Source organism: Anabrus simplex, chromosome 1, assembly GCF_040414725.1.
Source record: "Anabrus simplex isolate iqAnaSimp1 chromosome 1, ASM4041472v1, whole genome shotgun sequence".
Lineage (NCBI taxonomy): Eukaryota > Metazoa > Arthropoda > Insecta > Orthoptera > Tettigoniidae > Anabrus > Anabrus simplex.
Genome location: NC_090265.1, coordinates 896248448 through 896265561, shown reverse-complemented (window position 1 = coordinate 896265561; position 17114 = coordinate 896248448).

Sequence of the window (17114 nt, the reverse complement as noted above, 5' to 3'; positions counted from 1 at the left end):
CTATGTCGAAGGATATATGTATTTACTATTGCGTATTTCTGTGGTTGTTTTTCGTGTGATATGTTGTATATATTTGAAGAGGCGTATGAATACGAATACAAACCCGTAGGCCCCGATCTACACGAATTAACAGAAGAGATTTAAATCTCCGACTCAGCCGAGAATCGTACCAGGGCCCTCTGAACCGAAGGCCAGTGCGCTGACCATTCCGTGGTGGTGATCATTACTTTAAGAGGAAGTATGACTGGCCAAACATCCTCTCAGAAGGGAAATGAAAGAGGACCAAAACTCCGAAGAATGAAGGTATCATCAAAAGAAAGAGAAGGGCCACGAAGAGCTAACCATTCAACCAAAGCGCCAGAGGAGGCAGATACCTTAACAATATCCATGGTTTATGAAGATTTCAGGAAAGAGAAGGTGTAATTAAGGAGCAGAAATTTTGGTCCACTGTTTCTTCTTCTTCCCCTTTTCATTTTCCTTCTTCTCCTTCTTCCTCTTCTTCGGTACCCGGCCAATCTTCCCGAACTCTACAGAAGAACTCACCACAAGCTGCTGTCTTATCTTTGCCGGACTTTGAATGTTCTGTTTCACCTCTGAAGACAGAAATATATATATATAAATATAAATATGAATATATATATATATATACATATTGGGGTTACGTGAGTGACCTACGATGTGCCTGACATTTAAGAAGTGTTCATAATTTCCTAAAGTCTCTTTCACATATTTATGCATGAGGAATTACCCTACATGCGTATTAAATTAGTTGGACTGGTGCTCAAGCCTATGAAAATAATACACTGAAATAATTTTCTTACGCCGGGGTGAGTGGCTCATACGGTCGAGGCGCTGGCCTTCTGATCCGAATTTGGCAGGTTCGATCCTGGCTCAATCCGCTGGTATTTGTAGGTGCTCAAATACGCCAGCCTCGTGCAGACAGATTAACTGCCACGTAAAAAGATTGTTGTGAGATGGAATTCCGTTACGTCGGCGTATCCCAAAAAGTAGTTAGTGGGGCGTAAAGAAAATTATTATTATTATTTATATTATTATTATTATTATTATTATTATTATTATTATTATTATTTTCTTACAGTAAAAAGAGCCGACTGTATTCGAAACTCATGGCCTTCAATTTTCAATTTCAAGACTACCACGATAACCACTACGCTACAGGCCCACAAGTTTTCAACTGTGAAATTTATGGTAGCCTACTATTTAACAATGTGGACCCTCAAGTTTGAGTGTACTAGAGTTCCATATTTGTAAATGTTATTGGTTTTACGTCCCACCAATATTTCAGTAGAGTGTCTGATGATTTCTTAATGTAAGGGGCATAGGATGGAACGTCAATATAGATGCGAGGTCATTACTTTTTCTAATACTTGCGGTCCTGATCAGTTCCCATACAATTATTTTGTTCGCTAATTTGTTCAGCGCATAACACTTTTCTTGGAATATAAGCTTAACTGCAATGTAAGATTATTTAGTGACAAACACTGATACATTATAAACAACACGCCAGAGCGCCAAGAATCATACAGATGACAATATGTTACTGAAGAGTTAGTCACACCAAGCCATGTAGGTAGCAGCACTATCGACTTTCTCGCTGAAAACTGCAAGCTGTCCGGTATTATAATATTAAAGTATTTGGGGAGACCGTGAATTTTGTATGGCATTCTATAGTGTGGAGAATTGGGACAAAAACTGGTAAGTAATTATTAGATTTATTACGATTATCTTATGAATAGTGTTATCTTAGATTATTTATTGATAAAATATATTATACGGAATAGATTGGTAAAAAGAGTTACACTAGGAGAAGTAGTAATTTTCATTCTTGTAACTTAATTGAAGAAATGTTTGGAAAACATAAGCAGTGCTTTCCTAACCTCCATCTCGTACCTAATGAAATGAATACCATTGTTTGCTTTAATGACAAATAAGTGTAGGCCTATGCCATAAGTAGGCCTACTACATGTATATTTTCTTTGTCACAATATTCTGATTCATTGTTTCAGGAAAAAGTTGTGCCAAAACATGGCAAATTCTGAGGGCTGGATATCGAACTTGGAGAGATAACATCCTCCCTCTCCTCCCAGGTTCTGCTGTACAGAAAACATAAAATGGGTCTACTTCAATGCCCTCAACTTTCTGGAACTCTTCAATGCTGGAAGAAGGTACAATTCTGTAATATTTATTTTTAAAAGTAGGCCTACATTACAGACCAGTGTTCTAGTTGTGAAAGAGTGAGGGGAAGATTCAGTCTGTAGGCCATAAGTTCCACCCATCTGTTCATTAATTTATCAGATATAACTGAAAGTAATATAATATAATCTAACCTAACAATCATCTTACTAAAATAATTATTGAAAGTAACAATTTCTTAAACAGAAGGCTTGTGTCCAGACTAAAATGTAGCTCCAATTTAGAAGAATTCCATTAATATGTTGTTCATTTTTTTCAGTTCTATAACAAACACATCTATGGAAGTGGCACCTGGTGTATGAGAGCCTTTTCACCAAGCTGAAATATAGGAGGAGGAAGCAGAAATAATTTGTGTTGGAGGGGTTTAACTCCTACAGTTCAGAAATTACTGAAGGGACTTCAACTTCCAGTCCAGTGGCTTCTGCTTCTACAAACAGCTTTGCCAGCAGTTAAAAATAAAAGAAACAGAAATGTGAAAGTGACAGTGATGTGTTAAGTGAATATTTAGAAAAGATACTTAAAACTGAAAAGAAAATATAATCAATGTTATTTTTAGTGTCTTCATGACAACATGGAAAGAATGAGTGTACTAGGTCGAAGGGTTTTCAAAGTTAAAATTCAGAAACTGTTGTATAGAGTGTTAGACCAAGAAAGAATCTAATAAAATTTATGTTCTTGAGAAATGTTCTACTTTTTAAATTAAATCATTTTTTGTTATACTTATCTATCAATATTTATTGGAATCCTCAGTGAGTTATGTGTATTAGCACCTGATGGGAAAGAACCTTAACTCCAATTTTTATTAATTATTAGCATTATTACAACATCTTAATTTGTATATTTTATGTGGTAGAACATGTATGGTTTACAAGGAAAGGAGTATTTTGAAATACATGTAGTAGGTCCTTTCTGTGTGTATGTAGTAAGCAGTTGTACAGCACAGGTGGTCTGAAACCAGACCAGCGTATTGATAGTTCTGTCCAAGAGCTGACTTCCTTCTTACGGTATACTGTTGATCACAACTGCAAACTCATTGCACTAGGTTTGTACAGCACAGGTGGTCTGAAACCAGACCAGCGTATTGATAGTTCTGTCCAAGAGCTGACTTCCTTCTTACGGTATACTGTTGATCGCAACTGCAAACTCATTGCACTAGGTTTGTACAGCACAGGTGGTCTGAAACCAGACCAGTGTAAAGACATTAGTAGTTTTGTCCAGGAGCTGACTGCCTTCTTACAGAATACTGTTGATCACAACTGCAAGCTCATTGCATTGGGTTTACTGCATCTGTGTTCAACATTGCTTGCTATACTGCCATCCTGCGAAAATACACATCCTAAATACCTATTTGAAATTATCTACCTGTTCCAGTTTTGTATTCTCAACCTGACATTCAGTTCTATTTTATCTCCTCATTCCAAGTACTCTCCTGCCATTGTACCTGTCTGCACCAGCAATCACTACTTTCATGTCTGTTACCGTACTTATAATTTATTAACATATAGGCCTACAGAGGGCATCAAGGTAGACTGATTATTTTATTTCTTGTACTGTAGATCCATTAATATTAGATTGCACAGTTTCAATAGACCAAGCTGTTTGCATAGGACAAAATTCTTACTACAGTTATACCTGACAGAATCCCTCCCTGCCACCTTATAACTTTGTAACTTAGGTACCGGTAGCCTTTATCTCCTCATTCCAAGTACTCTCCTGCCATTGTACCTGTCTGCACCAGCGATCACTACTTTCATGTCTGTTACTGTACTTATAATTTATTAATAACATATAGGCCTACAGAGGGCATCAAGGTAGACTGATTATTTTATTTCTTGTGCTGTAGATCCATATAAACAATGAAAAACAAAGATGAAAAATTCATTTGACAGATGTTTCCACCAAAGTTTTGTAGATTTTAATCTACAACATAAAAAACTGCATTTTGTGTGATGTGATATTAAGGGGATATGATGGCAGAATATGTACATTATTTATAAAAAAATATATTCATATGACAGTTACATGCTTGTAATAAAAGGTTGAGTAGATTAATTACCCTGTAAGTCAATCCAAGATCTTACAAGGCCCATACACCCTACTCTGTCAAACATTCATTTATATAATTGGTATTTACAAACAGTTTTGACAGGCAATGTAAGATATAGCAAAATTAAATCATTTACCACCTGAGGCCTAAATAACATTTTACTGTAGACGGCAATAGTAGTCTATTTAGTTGTTAGAAAGGCATACTCTTCACTTCTAAAAATAGAAGGCAAGGTGCTTGTTATTAGCACCTATTATTTTTTGCAGTGGTTGGTTCTCATTTTTGGTGAAATTGAAGGCAAAGTTTTCATTTTCCTTGAACTGATTCATAAGGAAAGTATTTCAGGATGGATAGATAGGCTTGGCACTGTTCATATCAGTAAAAAAGTTACATATGAACAATATACAGAAAGGCAAAATCAACATTGTGGTAAGAAGGAGAGTCCTACCAGACCTTTGCGGAAAAAGGTGTTACTCTGTACCAAGGAGTTTACCAGCAATTTGGATGGAAGTGCAGGATTTATATTAATTGGTTTTATTATTGCCAAGTGAGCAATTAGATCAGCTTGCCAGTGCAAAGTTTGGGGAGACAGTACTTTATGCTTAGTGATGAGGGTAATAAACAAGACCTTGTGTGTAATTTACATGTAGTTGTGACAAGTATCAGTCTATTACACTGCCAACTTACTTATTAGAACAATATTCCAGAAGCTTTTCCTATAGTTATTAAGCTAGTGTACAGAGTACTAGCCTCACCTGAACTCCTCAAGAAATGTACACATATGTGAATACACAGAATCCTAAAGAGAATTTACTTTGGAAGAGATGTCCATAGACAACCTTTCTTCACAGCCATTTGGTAAAATTAGCTGCTTTCGAAGCTGCTGTAGTCTTCAATGATATAAATTAAGACAGGATTGTCATTCTTGCAAAGTTTGGATATGGACCTGGATTCTTTGCACAAAACACAGTAGGCCTACAGAAATTCAGCAACATGCTTGTCATGAAAGCAATATGATACTATTCTGAACATGGCACAATAACAAAGAAGAGGATAGGTGACAAGAGATTTGCAGAGGATCATGAGGGAGAGAAACAGTGTAAGGAACTCCATTGCTTTTATCATTTTCACAATATTCAGAGCATATGTGCATTTTTCTTTCTTTCAAAATTATTTACAGGATTGTAATGAAACTTGACACACTATTTCTACATTAGGTAATGTAAATTTTGACTGGAAGCATTTCTTGATATGTCTATTATTTTGGTAGGTGGGATCTCACCAAGTGGTATGAAAAAAAAAAAAAGCTGTTAACCTCCATCTAATAAACACCTCAAAATATCATTTGAAAAGACAGTAATTATGCCCCAAGATCCAGCATCATTAAAACAAATAAGCATAAATGGTATTAGTCTTATATTTGAAGTACAATGAGCCACTGTTGTGAGGCTTTCGTTGGAATTTTCACCCTGTCAAGAATTCTGGCTGTAGTGCTCTATGAATGGCATCACATATAATAGGAACAAATCCACTGATGTATTGTGAGCAATCCTAAATCTGTACGAGTCACCAATGTCCAGAAACCTGTAGGCCTAAATAAATATATTTCCACTGTTGATGGTAGCACCTTCAAATTATGAATTCAAATTGATGTACATAACAGTTTTCAGTCCTTTTTATCAATACTTTATTAGAATCCTGCAGAATGCAAAGAAATGTACCTGCCACTAATCTTTTATTTGATATATTTTGCCACGGACATACAGTAGTTGTTTCGAAGGTGAACATCACTTTTGACGTTGTGAATATTGAATTTAATGATAGTGTCAGCCTTTCCTCAGAACTTATACTTTTCCTGTAATTTGTTTGCCTGATGTTTATTATTGACTTCATTTTTTCCTCTAATTCCTTATACCGTAATTATTGATGGGCATTCGGTACTAGTTCCTGAATTTTTCTTCGTCATTCCACAACGAAGGCACACTTTGGTGGAATTCTCCATGGCTCTTTACCTTGTCCACTGCAATCGTCTGGTTCTTTCCTTTCTCCTAATATATTCATAGGTTAGAATCATATTTCCACCCGAATTATCGCTTTCACAACACATTCTTTTTCTCTCGTGAATATGAATACATCTGTAGCCTGTATGGTACTGGGCGGGAGTATCAGCTGTTTCCGTGCAGTCGATCCCTCTCGATCGATGAGCAGTGTGACAAGGTAAATGAATTTAGTCGTTAGTACTCGATGCCAGTTGGTCGCTCTTGATCGTTCGATGCCCTGTGTGACAGCGGGCTAAGAAAAGGTTTAGAAATTGATTTCCATTAAGGCAGGTAGATTTTCATTAAGTTTGGTTGTGTATATTCTGTGCGAGTGCAAAAACATGGTTTCGGTTTCGTATAAACTCCCAGTCACTTCCGGGATTTAGAAACAATATTGGCCCTAAAATCTATCCAAGGACAGGTGGATTCTAAATATGAATTTTGGTAAAAATATATCCAGCAGTTTTTGAGTTACAGACAGACAGACAGACAGACAGACAGACAGACAGACAGACAGACAGACAGACAGACAGACAGACAGACAGACAGACAGACAGACAGACAGACAGACAGACAGACAGACAGACAGACAGACAGACAGACAGACAGACAGACACCAAAGCTAAAAAATATGCAGATGGTCTTTATTACACCTGAAACGGATAACTGTACGGAAATTTCGCCAAAATAGTCAATGTACAGACACACGATCGTTACGATTATATTTATGTAGAAGAAGATACCTCGATGGAATCAAACAACGTGGTAGCGGAATTCGTATTACTTCAAACATCTCTTGCTTTGCTCCTGGGAGCTGTGTACCTGAAAAGGCGAACTAATCAACGGCGCAGGAAATGGGTTCATTCCTTGAATCGAAGAAGGTTATCTCAGAGTGATTTCGGTGATTTACTACTGTAATAAGTGACCCTCATCAGTTCGTTTTGTACATGCGGATGAAACCTGAACTGTCTGACACTATCTTACGATTTGATTCGCCTTTTCTAATAAAAAGAACTGTAAGGTCTCCTTTAACGACGTCTATGCGCCTAGCTATTACATTCCGATGAGGTGTTTGGATGATATCATTTTCGTAAACTAGTAGTCTGTCATAATGTTAAGAAATATACAGGGACGCTGTTTTATCTATGACGGGGATTGTCACTCGCCCGGTCGCCAACACTGCGAGCTTGTCTCCCTCCATTTACCGTCAGATTACATTGCTTCAGCATATTTATTTCCTCGTATTCTCATTCGGTACAGCTTCTTTGTAATTCTTTTTCCTTTTATCATACATACAAACAAATATTATTTTGAAAGAGAATTACAAGTGTTTCTTCGAAAGAAGTCGTCATATTGCGCACAAAATACAATGTTTACGTCTGCTCTGATTGACTGGTTCTTAAACTTAACGTAAAATTAACCGCAAGACGAGTTTGCAAACCCTTAATTTTACGGACTAGCAGTTAGGTTTACGTCGGCGCATTGTGTATGGTTCCATCAGATAACATGGCCGCAAACTTATAAGTTAACGGTAATTTTTAAGTTTGCGTTACGTTCGCATTGTGAATGGGGCTTAAGCCAATCGCAGGTAGTTGCGCCCGCTCCCTCTCCATAACCTCCCTGTCTTAAAGATTCCTGAGGCGACTGGTCTGAATTCTACGTTGCCAATTCATGGGTCTTGGCTAACTGGCTGCTTTAAAGTGATAACATCATTATCTGTTTTATGTGTTTTTGAAATCAGCCATTTTTGTGTTAATAAGTGTATCGTTATCAAGACTGTTTATACTATTTTAATGCAGTGTAAATTTTAGTATCGTGTAGTATAGCGTAATATTTAACTTAATCCTTTTTATTTATTGAACCTACAAACAGTTCAAAGCGCCGCTAAACAACGAGAGCGTCCAAGAATTCATTCACCTCGATAAAAGGCAAGCGTAAAGGGAAGGCACGATTTCGCTATTCGTGGTCAAGCTCGCTATATGGTGTGTGCCTTACGGAATATTTCGAGGCTGAAAGGGAAAATAGACGCCTACTGATAGATATTAGTAAACTTTAGAACGAACAGCAGCTTTAAAGACAGTAATCAGAATAGGGGAATAAAGGAAAGAAGGAAAAGGAGCCATGAGAGGAGAAGGAGAAGGGCAAGAGAGGGAGAGAATGTACCTGGACCATCACATGACGGGTTGTTAACACCAGGGAATGCTTCGGATTCCAGTAAAAAGAGTCCCCGTGACTTATGAATCGTGAGATTAAAAGCAATGCAAAATTACAGGCTGAAGGACGGACTTTTATACCGATCACAACTCTAGTCTTAATTTGTGCCGATACCTATGTCATGGTCCGACTGATTTAACTTTTTCTTAATCGAGCGAGTTGGACGTGCGATTAGGGGCGCCCAGCTCTAAGCTTGCATTTGGGAGATAGTGGGTTCAAATCCCACTGTTGGTAGCCCTGAAGATAGTTTTCCGTGGTTTCCCATTTTCACGCTAGGCAAATGCTGGGGCTTACCTTAATTAAGGCCACGGACTCTTCCTTCCCACTCCTAGCCTTTTCCTACCCTATCGTCACCATAAGGCCTCTCTATGTCGGTGTAAAAAAAAACATTTTTATCCAAAGAAAATCATGCTCTTAGATACTTCTTCCATCCTCACCCGGATTTGAACCCGTAATATTGAGCAGGCCAGTCAAATTATTATTGGCGATGATGTCAACGGACATTTCCACGATAATCTACATATATATAAAATAGGAGTTTTGTCTGTGCATTGCTCAGAATTTGAAAAGAATGGTATTCCTATATCGGTCATGTCCATGTTAACAAGGTAATGCAAATTTTACTTTTCCGTAACTTCTGTCTGTCTGTCTGTACACGCATCACGAGAAAACGGCTGAAGAGAATTTAATAAAAATTGGTATGTGAAGTCGGGGGATTAGCCACTACAATTTAGGCAATAAATAATTTTACTCACGCTGAGTGAAATGGTAGTTTAGGGGAACGCCTAAAATTTAATTTTCTAATATTTACATTATTAGTGGTCCTAGCCATAAATACTACATAACGAAAGATATATATAATTAAATTTCCGATCATTTATGTCATACATTGTTACCGTACCGGGTTTGGTAACACAGATATTCATGAATTTGTATTTTTGTTTCCAAGTCCGTATTAACGCCGAGCCAGGATAAAATGGGTTAAGAGAATTTAATGAAAGTCGGTAAATAGAGTTGGGGAATAAGAAACTACAGTCTTTATAAAAAATTTATTCACCCTGGATGAAATTGTAGTTTAGGGAAAGTAGCCTAAAATTTAATTTTTAAATACCTATGTTATTGGTCCTATCGAAAAGTACTACATAACAAAAGTTATAGAGAATACAATTTCCGACCATTTATGTTTTATTCAATTTTACCGTACCGACTATGATAAGAGTGGTATTTCAGAGTCGGAAGAGAACTAAGTGGAAAGGCCTACAATACTTGAAAGCGCATAACATTGATCAACAGTAACATTACATTGACCATTATTTGTTGTGATGATCTTTTTCTCTTATGCTGCCGCTCAACTCAGATAGATGGGATTACTGCTGCGTACCGAGTATAACAGCCTGGCTGAATATTAGCGGGAAATAGCTGGGGAGTTGGAAAACTTTCTTCTTTAGCATGCCATTCCTCTGGTTTATACATTTTCTGATACTGCCAGTACGTAAGAGTTTGGTTCATCATAGTATTCTAGCTATTCGATCCCTACTCTGACGTGTTGGTTTAAATGAGCAGTGTGCATATTTAAGGCAAAGGCTCACTTAGTAGTAGTAGTAGTAGTAGTAGTAGTAGTATGACCTGGTCTAGGATTACAATTTAGGCCTATTCTGAATTATAGCACCACAATTCACTAAATAACTAAAAATTCAACCCTGAAAATAGCCGTTTATTAAGGAAACCATTTTCCTTTTCACTTCTATTAAATTCTACATTCATTTTTCCAAATTAGCAATGAAGAGGGGATTTCTCCCCTGGCTTGGAGGAAAAATTTACCTACAAGTCAGATGGATTTTTCCGCTGCCTGTGTAGTAAACTGAGATTTTCCGACTCACCTGGTACTCCCAGGAAACAGATTAGTAAAAGGACATATTTTTTTTTTTCCCTGGGAGTCTTCACTATTTTACACCTGCACCCGGCCGAAATAAGACGAAGTGTGTTCACGGATCACGGCTGTCTGCGGCTTGGTCATTCCAGCTCTGGAACTTTGGAATGTTAGATCGGCAGCGTAGTACTGTTCGTTGAAAGTGAGAAAATGTGTGGTTTTTCATTTCATCGAGTATTTCATATGAAAGCATTGCTTTTAATCATGCCATTCCTACTGACGTCATTGTAATGACCTATGCTAATTTCGGTTGGGAAAACTACTAAGACAGTCTTTCTGAGGATGTAAAAAGGCAGATGGAGAGTGAGTGTCTGCCATTATAATGAAAACTCCCCAATCTGATTGTGACTGATGGTGGGCAAGGGGCCTACCATTACAATGAAAATTCCCTAACCTAGTCTTCATATGAGAAAAGACATTTGGTGACTTCCCCATCGCGTTTCTAGGGTAACGGTAAGTGCTATGCAATTTAATACAATCTTGCTCACAACGTGTACGCTACCTAACCTAGAATTCTGTATACAATGTAGAATTCCGTAGCGAAGCACGGGTACATCAGCTAGTATAAATGTAAAGACAGATCGTATTTATAAATGTGTCTTTCTGCTGCTGAAATCTACTTAAAATGGAAACCAATCGTCCGGGGATAGACAGATAAAAGCCTGAGAGGAAGGGGGATGAGGAGTATGTCTTACGATATTTGAGCAGATAAAATTGCTGCTACCGGGCGAGTTGGCCGTGCGGTTAGGAGCGCGCAGCTGTGAGATTGCATCCGGGAGATAGTGGGTTCGAGCCCCACTGTCGGCAGTCCTGAATATGGTTTTCCGTGGTTTTCTATTTTCAAACCAGGAAAATGCTAGGACTGTACCTTAATTAAGGCCACGGCCGCTTCCTTCCCACTCCTAGGCCTTTCCTATCCTGTCGTCGCCATAAGACCTATCTGTGTCGGTGCGACGTAAAACAAATTAAAAAAAAACTGCTGAGCCACCTTGGAATAATATTAACAACATTTAATATGCTAACGCTCTCATGATTCCTCATGGTTAGATGGAAGAGAAGGCCTGAATGCCTTCATTTTGCCTGCTTTGTCAGGTAAAATAAAACATGACTAAAATTCCTGTCCTGCGCCTAGCACAGAGCGAGAGGGGTTGAGTGTGATGGTAATAAACAACAACCGGAACATGTGGCAACACAGTGGTCCCGCACCTTTGCTCGGTGCCACGTGCTGCGATCTGTCAGAACATACACGTTGTTTTAATAGGCCTGTAGTGTGAGTGCCTAGACCCTACGGGAAGCAAAGTGTGTGTCCGTTCTACCTGCTTATCTCTACAGAAAGTGACATAGACGAGGTAAGTCGATTAGTTATGGAGCCAGGATGGCATAGAGAAAGACATACTTTTGAACCCTGTCTTGGTCGTTGTCGGTTCAGCTCTATAGTAGGAGAACGCAGTGATGGTATCGCCGAAATATTCCTCATCCCTAATTCACATAAAGATCCAGGCTTGCGCGATAGGGCGATCCGCATGGCCACAGCTTCGTTACACTGACTATTGGAGCTGTAAGCAAACAAAGCCCGCTCAGTGTGAAGCTGTTCTGGAGCACAGACTTAATATTATATCAAGGGTAAAGTTTATAAGCGTTAATATGGTAGACGGTAATACGATCGAATATATAGCTGTATAATTATAATAATAATAATAATAATAATAATAATAATAATAATAATAATAATAATAATAATAATAATAATAATAATAATAATAATAATAATAATAATAATAATAATTGTTTACCGTCCCTTCAACTGTCATATCTTTTAAGAGATGTTGCGATGCCGAAATATTGCCAAGCCACGAGTTTTTAACGTGGTAAAAGCCAATGGAACGGAGTTGTTGCATATAAATTCCACCGACCTGAGACAAGATCGAGCTCGTTATCCAGCGAAAAGAAGGAGGGCTAACCAAATGTGCCACTGAGGTTGGCTGACAATGAAGACCTGCACGCTTGGATGTGAACAGTGGTAAATGTGACCAATGTCATCCTGATCTTTTCAACAGGGTGGTTGTTAACCGTTGAGTCGCCCAACAGAGTCACATTAGTACTCTCTGCGGAAGACGCCTGAGGATTGAACTCGCCAGGGGAGTTAACGCATACAGTACTTCGAAGAGCGTATTGGTTTGCTATAGCACAATCATAAGGTGGTCGCGCATTTACGGAGCGAATGATCAAGCGACAAAATATGGAGTCGGCGAACTTAACGTGACATTAAAAAGATGTTACTTGAAGGTACCGGTACCTTATTTGAGAACGACACAGGGTTAGAATATACGAGGGGTAAGGAAGTGCTACGACTTTTCCGGATGATCCACGTTTCTCACATTAAATAAATAAATAAATAAATAAATAAATAAATAAATAAATAAATAAATAAATAAATAAATAAATAAAAATCTAGTGGTGCATATATGATATTGAGGTCGGTCTGCCAAGGTGACAGCTGCCCAGTTAAATGGCCTGCAGATATAGGAGTGTCACGTAGTCAGCTTGGCAACCTCAGCCTATAGCTTGTTTGTCACAAATGGCTTAACGTCGCATCTACACAGATAGGTCTTATGGCGATGGTGGGATAGGAAAGGCCTAATAATGGGAAGGAACAGTCCGTGGCCTTAATTAAGGTACAGCCCCAGCATTTGCCTGGTGTGTTAATGGGAAACCACGGAAATCCATCTTCAGGGCTGCCGACTGTGGGGCTCAAATCCACTATCTCCTGGATGAAAGCTCACAGCTGCGCGCGCCTAACCGCACGGCCAATTCGCCCGGTGCCTATAGCTTGGTTTTGCGGCCAGGTTCGCTGCCTCTCGTACCAGGCAGCTCCTCAGTTGGTCTCACGAGGCTGAATGAAGCCCGTTCCAGTTCTCATTTCAGAATTTAAAATGCCTGGACTAGACAGGAATCGAACTCGGGGCTTCGAGGTAAGAGACAGATACGTTACCCCTACTCTACGGACTGAATAATAATAATAATAATAATAATAATAATAATAATAATAATAAGGCGAAACTCATTAAGTCAATGAACACGTTCCAACGCACTCTATGAATAGGCATAACAAAACAAGATGATGATAATAGTGTTATTGGTTACGTCCCACTAAAAACTTTTACGGTTTTCGGAGACGCCGAGATGCTGGAATTTAGTCTCGTAGGAGTTCTCAGTAAATCTATGGACACAAAGCCGACGTATCTGAGCGTCTTCAAATATCACCGGACTGAGCCAGGATCGAATCTGCCAAGTTGGGGCCAGAAGGCCAGCGCCTCAACCGTTTGAGCCAATAAAAATTAAATGATGTGTGTGTGTGTTGTGTTTTTTTTAAATTTCGTGTGGCTATTTCTATCCGAGTGCAGCCCTTGGAAGGCAGACCCTCCGATGAGGGTGGGCGGCATCTGTCATGCGTAGGTAACTGCGTGTTATTATGGTGGAGGATAGTGTTGTATGTGGTGTGTGAGTTGCAGGAATGTTGGGGACAGCACAAACTCCCAGCCCCCGGGCCATTGAAATTAACCAATAAAGGTTAAAATCCCCGACCCGGCCGGAAATCGAACCCGGGACCCTCTGAACCAAAGACCAGTACGCTGACCATTCGGCCAAGGAGTCGGACTGTGTGTTGTGTGAAACGACATCATGTCTAAACCGTTGGTCGGAATATTACGACATTTCGAACAAAAATTATCGTAGGAAACTGCTGCAAGACTATGTTTTGTTTCAAAATATTAACCCAAAACGTATAGACTAATATTTGCGAATTTTGAACAATCATGTGATAGTTTAAACTAAGGAGTCTGTTCGTTTGTCATTTCTCACCCAGTGACGCCTAAACTATTGAGCCAATTGAGCTGAAATTTGCTATGGAAATGCCACAAATATTCAGTTAAAATACAAGCCTATTTTAAATTTTCAACAATTAACACTGTTAAAGTAGTGGTATTTACTGAACGTTTGCATGTTTGATCCACTAAAAGGCAAATTAATGTACAAATGGTTAGCCTTATCTCCAAAAAAATTTCCAAGTTTATACTTAAAATTAAGTTTCCTACAAGAAATATTGTACACATTTTCTTCATATCTCTAATGGTTCTCCAGGAAAGTATGCTTTCACATGTCGGAGTGGACGTTCCAGAGCACTGGTCGGAATATACAGAGAGAAGTAATTGATAACGCCAACCATCGGCCATCAACGACGGGTACATTCTACTAGTATCGCATTGTTATACAAATACCGGGTGGGCAAAAGAAAACTGACCGGGCGAGTTGGCCGTGCGGTTAGGAGAGCGCAGCTGTGAGCTCGCAACCGGGTGATAGTGGGTTCGAATCCCACTATCGGCAGCCCTGAAGGTGGTTTCCCGTAGTTTCCCATTTTCACACCAGGCAAATGCTCGGGCTGTACCTTAATTAAGGCCACGGACTGTTCCTTCCCATTCCTAGGCCTTTCCTGTCCCATCGTCGCCATAAGACCAATCTGTGTCGGTGCGACGTAAAACAAATACCAAAAAAAAAAAAAAAAAAATCTGACCCGGAAAATATTTATAACACTGACGCAGAATTGACCTTTGTTAATGAACAGGAGAACTGCCCACCACAGGAAATGCTGGAAACCGTGATTTCGATGCACCAATCGCTTGCTGTTACATGTCTGTGCGTGTGCATCTTTCGAGTACGTCGCTGTGTCATTACGTGTGAGTGAGTGAAAGGAGTAGACGTGTTTAGTGACCAGTTGAATGCAACACTAAATGGTGCTCACGATAAAACAGCCCGTGTTCATTTTCGAGTGTTATGCGAAGCACGATTCGTGGAAAACCTGTGCGGAACTCTTTGCGCTAGAGTTTAAAACTTGAAGTGTTTTGGCAAAACCTCCAGCAATGTCTGCAATGCAAAACTTAGTGGCAGAATGGCGTGAAACGAATTCTGTAGCGATTTACAATTGTAACTATCCGAAAATAATTCGAACACCAGAAAAAAATTGCTGGAGTGAAGGAAAGCTTGGAAGGAAGTCCGGCGAAATCTCAACACCGTTTATCTATGCAAGTGGGAATTAAGATATCGTCGTGTCGAAACATTACCAAAAAGGACCTGCACCTGTATCCTTACAAATTTAATGTTGTAGGCCCTACATGCGTTAAAACGTCCAGACGAACCTTCGCCGGTAGTTTCTGAGTGAAGTGGAGTCAGGACTTCGGACCCTCAGTTTTTCATTTCTTCAGATGAGGCCACTTCCAGCATTCTGTGATGTTCATTAACAAGGGCCAACCAATCCTGCATCAGTCTTCTTGTAAATATTATCCGGGCCAGTATTATTCTACAATAATAAGCAACTTTTATGGCAAAGTTCACCCTTCGCATTCCTGAAAAATTTTGTTAAACAATGCTAATGTTATTTGTTTAACGTCCCACTAACTACAACGTATCGGAATATTGTCTAGTTGGAGTTATTTTTATAAGCAGGTAAATCTACCGCTGATTGAACAACTTCAAATACCACCGGACTGAATCAGAATCGAACCTTCGAATATGGGTTCAGAAAGCCAGTGCCACTAAGGCGGACAACGACTTTATTATTGTGATATGGCGATTTACTGCTCTGCTATGAATGATTAAGAGATTGAGTTGGGTGCGCTCGTAAGAACAGCTGAGAAGAGAAGTAGTTTGGGCAGTTCCAATATAATCTGACACCATACTCCACTATTCTTCTTGTTCTCCTTCTATCGCGTTTTGCACATCTGTGACCTCGCGGGTGCGAACTGTGTCAAACATGAGGATCTGGTCCTGTTTCACGGCCGGATGCCCTTCCTGACGCCAATCCTGTATGGAGGAATATAATCGCTATTGCGTGTTTCTGTGGTGGTTGGTAGTGTAGTGTGTTGTCTGAATATGAGGAGGAAAGTGTTGGGAAAAGCATAAACCTCCAATCCCGGGTCAGAAGAATTAATCAGACCCGATTAAAATCAGTGACCCGGCCGGGAATTGAACCCGGTACCCTCTGAACCGAAGGTCTCAACGCTGACCATTCAACCATTGACCATACTCCGCTAATGAATCTGCAAAGAGCCACGGCGCGCAGAATCAGCCGCATCCATGAACGATAGCACTGAGCGGCTACAGCTGTCTAGTGTATCGGTATAACATTATACTAGATTTATCTGATTTATTCCATTATCCATTAGTGCCTCAGTTCCCTCTGTGGAGGACCGATGACTTAGATGTTAGGCCCCTTTAAACAGCAAGCATCTTTCTGTGGATCAGTGGAAGAGTTTCGGCCTCAGGATCCAGATTCGCTAATGAACGCACTAGATTCTGGCGCTGCTGGTACAGGTTCGGGATGGCATCATCGCTGTTTAAACCCGGCAGAGTTAATGGGGGATTTTAAGGACGGGTAAAGTTCATTCGACTTTCCATGTCTTACGATATCGGCGAGTGGAAGATCTCCGGCGACATATTTGGTGTTTACCCGGCAAAATTAATAACAATTCAGTCATGAATCGCTCAGCAGTGATATCCAGTTTAAGATTTAAACAACACTGAAATTGACTCGCAAGCAGCCTAGACGTGTCAAATCAAAATAATATAGGGTAGCTGAGATCATACGATTATTATTATTATTATTATTATTATTATT